Below are 10,950 nucleotides of genomic sequence, written 5' to 3'. Positions count from 1 at the left end.
GAAATTAATATTTTGCCTATACTATATATTCTAGGTATCTTGCTCAGTGTATCTTTGGGTCCTCGTTTTATTTTAATTTCTTTCCCAATTTTGCGGTGTACTTGCACGCATTACTACTGTAGGTATTGCTATCTGTTGTCTGACTCTAGAAGCGCTCTCCTTTCCAGCCCTAGTGTCCCTGTGCTTGGTGTGGAGGCATCATTCCCTCTCTGTGTGACTTGTGTGTTCTGGTTGGAAACATGTTTGGGGGCCTGATTACGCTGTTCTAGTCCGGAGTGGAGGCTCTAGCAGGTGCTGGAGTGAGCGCATATATGTTTCTCCTCTGAAGTGACACAGGTCACCCTGGCTTACTGGACGGGAGAGGACAGGGTCTGTGCTGGGAAGTCCATTCTGCTTTTATTTGCTTTGTCCCAAGCACCTTCGCTCACGGATCGTTGTGATCGTGTCACTCGGAGGGATGACACTGGGCGAAGTACAGAGGTCACTGAGGGAGGACTGGCAGCAGCTTTGGACCAGCTTTGTTCCTCGGTCACCACACAACCTTGCCCCAGTCCGTTCCCCTCCCTGAGCTTCCGCATGGGAAGGTTGAGCCAGATGCTTGCTGAGGTCCCTTGCTGTCTGTCCATCCACCGCCCACCCACCCCCCATGACTGAGCTGTTTATTTCTTGAGCCTGGAAGGCAGACAGAGCTAAGGCCACCAGGGAAGACTGCTAGGAAGAGGAGGCCTCTGGCCAGGCCTTAATGTGCTGAGACTTGAGTATCTGATCCTGCCTGGAAGCCGAGGATGAAAGGAAGAGTGGCTGTGTTTCCTAGCAGCTCACCTGGTGCCGCCTCACAGCCCCCCAGCACGACTGCATTGTTTTCCTCTTCCCACCTCACTGATGAGAAAGCCAAGCTTTGCACTGTTGAGTGATTTGCCCAGCATCCTAATGCTAGGGAGTGGCTGAGCTGAGAGGCAAACCCAGGCCGGATATAAGCAGAAGCCATTTTTCAGCTCCCTCGAGGACTGGAAAGGACTGCCCGGATGTGGGCAGTGGGCAGGAGTCAGTGATTTCCTCGTGGTAGGAGGAAGAGATGGAGGAGGCAGCCGAGGCTCGAGATAGGAGGCAGAAACAGAGGGCCCCGCAGATAAGGCAGGAGGTGGGCAGAAGAAGGCATCGCATCCCGTTAGTCAAGTAAACCCTGATCAACTCTCGGCCGGCTCAGCACAAAGGCTGGAATCAGGACCACATTCCCGCAGGACTGAGCCTTCCACCTACTGCGTGGACTTTACCCAGGCAGGTGTCCATCCCTACTGGGGTCAGGTGGGGGGACCTGTCATGGGAACATGACAAGGAGAGCAAGCAGGTGGCCATGCCAGCCACACATGGAAACAATCACCAGGGCTTGTAAACTACCCGTGCTTCTGGGGCCAGCACAGCATGGTGACCCTCCTGTTGCCGCTTTTTTTGTGCGTTCAGGTGGGGCACAAGTTCGTTGAGCCTCCACATCCCCCCTCGCTCTCCCACTTCACACTGGGCACCTTCCTTGCCTGACCCCTGAAGACTCTTCAGAGAGGGGGATCTGAACTAGTGGGCAGGGCCACAGAAGGTCTGAGTGGGGGGTTTGCAGGCGGGGGTGGGTCTTTGGGGTAACGGAAAAGGAAGACAGAGTCAGGTCGTCACAGCCCTACCGTTCCACTGTGGAACTGAGCAGCCAGGACGCAAACCCAAGACTCTCAACTCCAAGTTCAATGCTCGACTCCTGCCTTCTGCTGCCTCCTAGGATCCCCTCAGGATTGAGGACAGGGGCACTGCAAGACAAGAACGTGGAGCACTGGTGCATGCTTCTCTGCTGGCCGGCCCAGCACCCACACTGTGACCCCCTCCAGGCCTCAGTTTCCCCATCCCTGCAAAGGGAGGCTGGGCCAGGATGTTGAGTGCCCCTGTGGATTTCTGAACACCGCCCACACACACACTTTTCCTTCTCCCTCCCTCGAGCTGCAGGGACAAACTACACATTCCTCGGGCCTGCTCCACACAAGCTAATGTTGACCCACGGCTGCTTCCCTTGGCTGCACTCAGGGCCTCTGTTTGCTCTGGCAGGAGGGACCCAGGCTTTGTCTGCATCCTTCTGCACTTTGGCCACGTTCACCACGGTGGGAGAGGCAAGAGGCCCAGAGCAGGGTTTCATGACATGCCCCCATTCCCCCACCACCCCCGCCCGCTTTTAACATTTCTAGTTTATTTTTAAAAATAAGAACTGCTCAAACACAGTCATAAAAACTTTGGGTCTTTTTTTAACATGGGTGTTTCACAAATGAGCCCTTTTAGCATAGCCCCCAGCTTCTGCCACAGGCACAAGGCAGTGAGTGAGTGTGTATCCAACCGCATTTGGAAAGCACATTCCGAGCGGAAGGGTAGGCTCTGTTTGGAGAAATGGCTGATTCTAGGGCTGGATCCGGATATAAGCATGAAATTAATATATCTCTCTCTCTCTCTCCCTCTCTCTCATCAAAAAGCAAGGTGTCCAAAGAATGATAGGGACATATAAAACTGACACAGGGATCGCCGGCATAAAGGAGGTTCCTCCAATCCCCGTTCCCCCTCTGATCATCAACATGAACAATGATCTCCCCAGATCGTTGCCGGGGTTCTTGTCCAGTGCCATCGAATTGTGAGCCTGTGTCCCAGAGCACGAAACCCCGCCCAGTCCTGCACCACCCTCCTGATCACCGTTAGGCGCAGGCCCATTGTTGTAGCCACGGGGTCCATCCATCTCTTTGAGGGTCTTCTTCTTTGCGGACCCTCTGCTTTATCAAGTGAGACATCCCTTTCCAGGGCCTGGTCCCTCCTAATAGTGCCCCAAGTGCAGGAGACGGTCTCCATCCTGGTGTCGAAGGAGCTTTCGGCTGAACTTCTCCCGAGACAGAGCTGTTGTTCCTCCGGTGGGTGGTCACGGCATACTTGATAGTGTTCACCAGCACAGTAGCTCAAGTGCACGATGCTTCTCTTCCCTGCCTTGTTCATGGTCTGGCTCTCGCCACGCATCTGAGGCCTTTGGAAATACCAGCGCTGGGGTCAGGCGCACCTCAGCCCTCAATACTAGATGATAGCCCATCGGGTAACATAAAGCCCATTGCCTCGCGTGGATGCCAACTCTTACTGCTCCTATCGGGCGGAATAGAACTGCTCCACAGGACTGTGATTGTTGGGGAAACAGACTGTCCTCCCAGAATGGCTGCTGGGGTCAACCCGCCCACCGTCTGGTTAGCAGCCCGATGGGTGACATCGCATAAAAGAGGAAGTCATAAATCCACACAGACATAAATAATTGAAATGAAATGAAAGTTTAATAAGGATCGGGCTGTCTACAGAGACTTAAAGGCTCTCTGAACTTTGAAGGGGAAGGAGAAATTCTACAGTCACTCAGCAGCAGGCCCCCGACCCCATGGGGTGATCCAAGCCATGGGGCCAACCAAAGCCAAGTGGCACCTGAGAGGATGCCTTGGGAGGAAGCCAGCCTCACTTCCATGCCCTTGTTGGTCCTCCCGTGGAGTCGCCAGCTCTGAGCCGGCTCCATGAGCACAGGGTCTGCGAGAGCCCCGTGTGACAGCGCCTGTGTCGGTCCACCTCGCGGGGGGCTTTCCCTTGTTCCGGTTGACCCCCTTTGCTCGAAGGTTGTATTTCCTCTAAAACTGTGTGACAAGACATCTGTGACAGTGCTGCCAACGAGGCAAAGCCTGAACCTAACCAAGAGGAAACAAACCCCCAAATGAGGAACAGTCCACACCCACACTGGCCTCGCCTTCAATGCAGTCAAGGTCATGACCGTGCAGAACATCGAGGAGGAACTGCTCCAGACCGAAGGAGGCTGAAGAGGCTTGACCATGTGATGCCCAGAAGGACATTTCTGGGGCAACAGGCTGACCTGGGACACACTCTCAAGATGTGAGGGCTGGATGCGTTGTTGCCCATGTCCTGTTTCCACGGTTGCATTGTGCTTGTGCAGAATGTCCCTGTGGTAGGAAGTAAACACAAAGATGCTCAGGGCTGAATGTCAGCAACTCGCTCTCCAAAGGTTCAGGGAAAGACATGGTTTTCTTGTACGAGACCTGCAGCTGCCTATGTGCCTGAGATTACAAACTAAGTAAGATGAGAGAGCCAGAAGGTGGGGACAGCCCCAGTGTCCAGCAAGAGATGAATTAATAAATAATGTTGAGTAATAATGTTCAACTCACTCCCCGCAAGTCCATTCTGACTCTCAGGGACCAAGCAGGACAGAGTAGAACTATTCCTGTGGGTTTTCCAAGACTGTACCTCTTTGCAGGAGTAAAGAAAGCCTCTTCTTTCCCCCTCTGAGCAGCTGGTGGTTTTGAACTGCTCACCTTGTGGTTGGCAGCACCAATGTGCTTAGCAGCACCAGGCATTCAGCCCCAAAGGGGGATGTTTGGATGCACACTGCACCCTGGATGAACCTGGAAAACATGATGCCAAGCAAAATAAGTCAGGCCCAAGGGGCCAAAGCCTGTGTGCTCCCACTGATCTCGAATAAGTGGAAGAGACAAAAGTTGAATCCTGATTGTCAGGACCTGGAGGGAGGGTGCATAGAGGATGATGGGTAAAGGGGCGCCCAGTCTGTCGGGGGTGATGAGAAGCCCCGGAAGGGGACAGTGGTGACGGCTGCACAGCACAGGAGTGTAAGTACAGTAACTACAATCTCCGAACGATACACTTTAAAATGGTCAAAGCCTAGCTCACTGCCATCAAGCGATGCTGCATCTCAGCCACCCGACAGATCAAGGAAGAACTGCCCCCCCCCCTGTGGGTTTCTGATGCTGCAACTTTTTAAGGGAATGTAGAGACTCAGCTTTCTCCCTCAGAGCATGTGGTGGTTTCGAACTGCTTCCCTCGCAGTTAGCAAGCAGCCCAATGCATGACCATTTGACCATCAGGGCTTGCAAACTCAGTGCCACTGAGTGAACTCTGACTCACAGAAACCCAGAGGACAGAGTAGACCTGCCCGGTGGGCTTCTGAGACTGTAACTAATTACTAGAGTAGAAAGCCTCCTCTTTCTCCCAAGGAGCGGCAGGTGGTTTCAAACTGCTGACCTGGTCATTACCAGCCCCAGGTGACTTGGGTGGGGGCCCATTCTGTCTCTGAATGGCTGGACTGCCGGATGCAGTCCCGCAGCCTCTCTGCTGCGGCTGTCCTGGTTAGCCTCTAGAAGGATACGATTTGAATAGATTCACGATGCTTCTTTCTCCCAGCATTTCCTGTGTCCCCTCTCTTGCCCCCAGGGTCCTCCGCCCTGAGTCTGTCCATCCGCCCTCTGCATGTGCTGCTGTCCTAGAAAGAACAGCCACATCCACGGACTGGGAGCCCCTATGTCCACACTCCGCTGCCACAGCCCAGAACCAGAACCCCACCCCACTGGAGACAGGCGGATTCTGGTGGGGGGTGGGAGGAGGGCTCCGGAGAAACCAATGAGGCTGGGGCCCCCAGGGCCTGGCTGGAGGTCTCTGGAAAGCCAAGAGGGAGGAGACCTGAACCTCCCCGAGGATGGAGACTCATCACCACAGGAGCCAAGGGCACAGCCAAATCCTTCCCCCAGCTTCAGATGCATGAGCTACCTAGCAAACAACCCCTCCCCCTCAGGGTGGCACAGCAGGGCATCACCATGGCCCCAGCAGCCAGCGGCTCTGAAGCAACAAGGTGTCCAGGAACAAGGAAGAAGTCAGCCGGGCCAAGACATAGCAGAGGCTTCACCGAGAAAGGCCAACCAGTACCTCAGAGCACCCTGCACGCCCAGAGCAGGGGCGCCCCCAAGGGCCCGGGGGGCCAGGCGGTGTTCCCATTGCTTCATGGGGGGAAGACTTAAAGTAGGATGAGGTCAGTACTGGGGACCCAAAGAATACTGATCTCCCCGCACCCCAAGCGTGCACCCGGAGCTTGCTGCCCACTGTGCGTGCAACTGGCACAGGAATCGAGCTGGTGGGCGCTGGAGCCGGCTGCAGCCAACTGCTGGGAGCCAATGGTTGGCCTGTCTTCCTGTGTGCAGCGGCCTCAGGGGCCTGTGTGGAAGGGTTTGTGCCATGAAATGAGCAAATACTACCCACCAGAGTGGTAGGATGCTGGGTTTGTTCCCAGGGAGCCTGTTGACCAGCACGCCATGGAACGGCACCCAGCCCACAGGGTTTTGGTGGGCACCACAGGAAGTGCTGTCGCAATCCGTATGGAAGGCTGGAATCCGGCAAGGGCTCCACGTCCCCCTCGCTTTCAGCAAGCCAGGTTGGGTCATCCGCCCACCGCAGGCTGTTAGTGAGCCCGGAGGCCACATTCCTCTTCATGCAAGCCAACTTCTCTGAGGACCTGCTCAACACCCAGGGTGAAGAAGCCTGGGGAGAGGATGTAACCCTGAGCACACCTTTCCTGGTGTTAAACCGTGCAGCATCCTCTTATTTTGTTTGCACATTTGTCTCTAGATCCTCACAACTGGACCGAGAGGTGACATCACGGTCGATAGAGGAAAGGTTGATGTCAAGGATTTTGCCTTGCTTGGATCCACAGTCAAGGTTCCTGGAAGCAGCCGTCCCTCAAGAGACCCAAAGACGCCCTGCGCTGGGGGAAATCTGCCGCACAAGATCCCCTCAGAGTGTTGAAGAGCAAGGATGTAACTTTGAGCACTAAGGTGCGCCTGACCCAAGCCATGCTAGTCTCCATTACCTCACATGCGTGTGAACGTTGGACTCTGAATAAGGAAGATTCGAAGAAGAATTGGTGCGTTTGCACGGTGGTGCTGGAGAAGAATATTCAAAGTACCGCGGACTGCCAAAAGAACAAACAGATGTGTCTGGGGACATGCTCAGATGCCGAGACTTCGCCTCGTGTACTGTGGATGTGTTCTCAGGAGGGACCAGCCCCTGGAGGACGTCCTGTTGGTGAAGCAGCAGGGCCGTGAAACCGAGGGAGAGCATCAACAAGATGGATTCACACCACGGAGGTGACAATGGGCTCACAGGGAAGAACAATTAGGAGGATGGTGCGGGATCAGGTAATATTTCCGCCCTGAGGTGCCTCGGGTCCTTGTGGGCTGGAGCGGGCTCCATGGGGCCTAACAATGAAATGATGTCGAGGGCTTGGCCTGGCACGTGGCACCTCAAAGGGCACCCTGCCATCGAGTCCGTGCTGACTCATAGCGACACTGCAGGTCAGGGTAGACCGCCTCTGACCGTTTCTGAGACCGCAAGTCCTTACAGGAATTGACTGCCCCATCTTTCTCCTGAGGAGCAGCTGCTGCTTTCCAACGGCCGACCTTGAGGATTACGCCCAGTGCATCACCACTTCCCATGGTGGACGACGTTCAATAAATGGCGGTGGGTGCTGCCGCCCAAGTAGAGATGGGAGAGCTGCCCTGTCTGGGCCTCATCCCTCCGTTCTCTCATTGCAAGGGGCGGGGCCTCAAACCTGTCCTGCGTCAGGAGCCACATGACCTCCCCCTGTCTCTGAAGCTGCCACTTGAAGACCAGAAGGACACCGGTCAGCCCTAGGAGAGCACAGGGCCATCTGTGGCCACCACCCTGGTGAACCAGAATACAGTGTCTGGGGAAGGGCCCCACAGGGAGCCAGAGAGGGGGCCCTGGCTGAGGGTACAAGGGACCAGAATCCTGGACATTTGGACACACAGCCACAGCCAACTGATGCTCTGCTCCTCAGAAGTCTGGGGCCACGTGGCCCCCCTCAGGGACTCCACGTGCATTTGTGGCCCATGAAGGCGACCGGTTTTCCTCCCATCTCTGCTGTGTCCCGGGCTGTCACCCAGAAGGCAGGGCCCCACAGAAGGTGGCTCGGGGACTGTTTGTGTTTATTTTATTGTATTTGTATTTGGCTCAGAATGCCCCGGCCTGGCTGAGAGACCACAGCACCAGACCTAAGTCAGGACATTTTAGGACCCTGAGCCCCAGCGTGAGGGTGTCCAGGACCTATGCCCGTCTCCAGCCGCTGACCAGCCTCGGAGCCCAACGGGGCCATAAACCCAGTGGGCGGGGATCTCCAGGCCTGCGGGTCCAGTCAGCTTGTTTGGACAAGGGCAGAGAGCACTGGCCAGGGTATCCTGAAGTCGCATGTGTGACTGGGCTGGGAGCCGAGCCCTCCGTGGAAATTTTAAATTAATTCTTCGTGGCCACCAGGCCCAGGTTTCTGGACGGGACACTCCCAGAATTACCTGATTGGGGGCCTCTGGCAGACAAGACATTCCAGAAGCCCTCCCCGGTCTCCGAGGCTGCCTGGCATGACCAAAGGTCCAGAGTGCCTGGAGAAGGACCCTTCCGAGGATGCCAAGTGCAGATGGGGACACTGAGGCCAGAGGAGCAGAGCTGAGGGGGCCCAGTCCTGCAGGAGCCGGGTACTGGGCCGAGTCCTTCCCACAGCTTTTGAGGCTCAGAGAACACTGTCATCGCCCCCACGGTGCACCAGAGGCCGCGGAGGCCCTGAGTCCTCTCCGTGAGCTAGGACAAAGACAGGTGCAGCCTGTGTGTCAGGCCATGTGCAGGTCCTGTGCTTGGGTTTCCATGTCCCCATACACCCCAACCCCCCATGAGAGGAGGGACCGGAGCTCACCCTGTCTCACAGGTGTGGAGACTGCAGGCAGAGGTCAGGTCACCTGAGCAAGTCCACACAGCTACTAAGTGGCCACGCAAGGAGCCCAGCCGCAGGCTGCCTGACATCAGAGTCTGCCAGGCGGCCTGCCACCCTAAGAAGGGAGGCGTCTTCAGGGACCCCATGATGCCTGCCTGGTCACCTTACCCAACCTGGGCCATGGTGCTGCCCTTCCCGGAGGCAGCAGACAGTCCCCTGCACCCTGTTTCTTAACCTTTCCTGGGTCCCCAGTGACAAGGACAAGCCCAGGCAGCTCAGGCCCCGCAGCACAGGGGCAGCAGGGGAACACCGGTCCCTTCATCCTGCTGCCCAGCCAGCAGAACCTTCCCTGTCCCCCACCCCCACCCCCTGCCGGGACCCACTGGGGACTTGGGGTTTTCATGCATCTAATTAGCATAAATTAGCAGCTGCCAGCAGAAGGGAGGCATGCGCCATTCCTGAGGCCCTAGTCTTGTTTTTGGAACCAGGACGGAGCTCTCTGAGGGCTGGCCTTGTTTGCCACCGCTGTGTGGCAAGGTGGGTTTTGTGTACCCAGCAGAGGCCCCCCCTGCCCAGTGAGCCCACGACCCCCAGGCCCCAGCTCCAGCTCCAACGATAACATAGAGCGACAGAGCTCGGGAGGGGGCACACTGCCCAAACACCCATCCTCTCCTGAAAGACCTCTGTGCAGAACGGCGGGAAGCAGCGGACCGCTGGGCCTGCCCGACTCCTGCAGAGCTGGCCAGGCTGGGCTGTGTCCAGAGATCTTCCCAATGCGTAGCGCCACACACACAGCTCGCTGACCTTGCAGGGAACCAGGGGAGGAGCTTCTAGCCCAGGAGGCCTACTGTGTGTTGCACTCCAGGCTTGGCGTCTTCTGTGAACTCTTAGAGTCTTTGAAACCCAGGGATTGCTTCTGACTGCCCACCAGCCATTCTCTCGGGCTCCGGAGGACACTGCAGTCTTCCTCCAGCTAGACTAAGAGCAGGTGCTCTGAACCTGCTTGCCTGGGTTCAAATCCCAGCCTCACCACTCGCCCGCTGCGGCCCTCTCTGTCTCATCCCCCTCGGCTGCGAACTCAGACCAGAACGGGACCTTCCTCAGGGGCCTGGTGTGGAATTCAAGGAGGGCTGCAGTTAAGGCAGTGATTCTCAACCTTCCTCATGCCGCAGTCCTTTCATACAGTGCCTCATGTGGTGGGGACCCCCAACCATCACATTATTTTCATTGCTACTTCATCACTGTCAGTTTACTACTGTTATGAATCGGGCGACCCCTCTGAAAGGGTCATTTGACCCCCAAAGGGGTCGCAACACACAGGTTGAGAACCGCTGAGTTAAGGTCTCAGAACCTTGCAGGCCCGTGGCCAGTGGGCAGCGTTGATATCACTGGTGGCCGGCACCTGTCTCCAAATGGTTCTGGTCAGGGTGCTAATCACAGGACCCCACGCCCCAGCCCCTGCGTGGACATGTGACCTAAATTTGGCCAAATAGAGTGTCTCAGCTCCTTGGCACAGTGACTGGCCTGGGAACGGGCCAGCCTACCTAGTCTCACTCTCTCTCGGAGATTTTTATCCCGGTAGCGGCACTGTATGTTTCCCAGGAGTGGATGGGCTGGAAAGGTGTAGGCCCAACGCTGCCTGTGGCCCTGCCCTGCTGCCCCACCTGCCACATCAAAGAAGCCTCTCTACCAGCAGAAAGTAGGGCCACCACCCAGAGACAAGCAGGGCCAAGGGATCAAGAGCCGGCTGAGGAACCACAAGGAAGACAGAGACTGACATCGTTCCCACCCCAAGGCCACTGGGTCTCTGGGTTTCCCATGCTGTCAGGAGTTCTCCTTCCGGGACTAAGGTCCTAAATGCTGTTGGTGGCGGTGCCATACAGCAGCCTACAACTCGTGGTGACTTGGATACAACAGAGAACAGGGCGTGGGGCCTGGTCCAGCCTGGTCTCCATGGTCTTAAATGTGCTTGAGTCTAGAGTGGAGGCCGCTCTGCCACTCCGCCCCTCATTCTCTCACCCTCAACTTCACCCACCAAGATGTTCCTCTCTAGCGACTGGTCTTCTCCCTGTGTCCCTCGCCAGCACGACCAAGTCTCACCATCTTCGCTTCTAAGGAGCATTCTGGCCATACTGCGTCTAAGAAAATCCTGAACAAACTGTTATCTCTAATTGTCCAAATGAGAAAGCTGGGGTTCAGAGGGATGGGGTGACGGGCCTGAGCACTTGAAGCTTCAGGGGCTCTACAAGGCGGGAGAGGGGTGAGTGGTGGCACCGGAATCTGAGGCAGGCAGCCTGAGCAGGGGTCCAGAGGCAGGAGGGAGAGAGGGAGAG

The sequence above is a fragment of the Echinops telfairi genome, unplaced genomic scaffold, assembly GCF_000313985.2.
Source record: "Echinops telfairi isolate 266 unplaced genomic scaffold, ASM31398v2 ScPeMD7_7457;HRSCAF=8495, whole genome shotgun sequence".
Classification (NCBI taxonomy): domain Eukaryota; kingdom Metazoa; phylum Chordata; class Mammalia; order Afrosoricida; family Tenrecidae; genus Echinops; species Echinops telfairi.
This window is presented reverse-complemented; position numbering follows the sequence as displayed.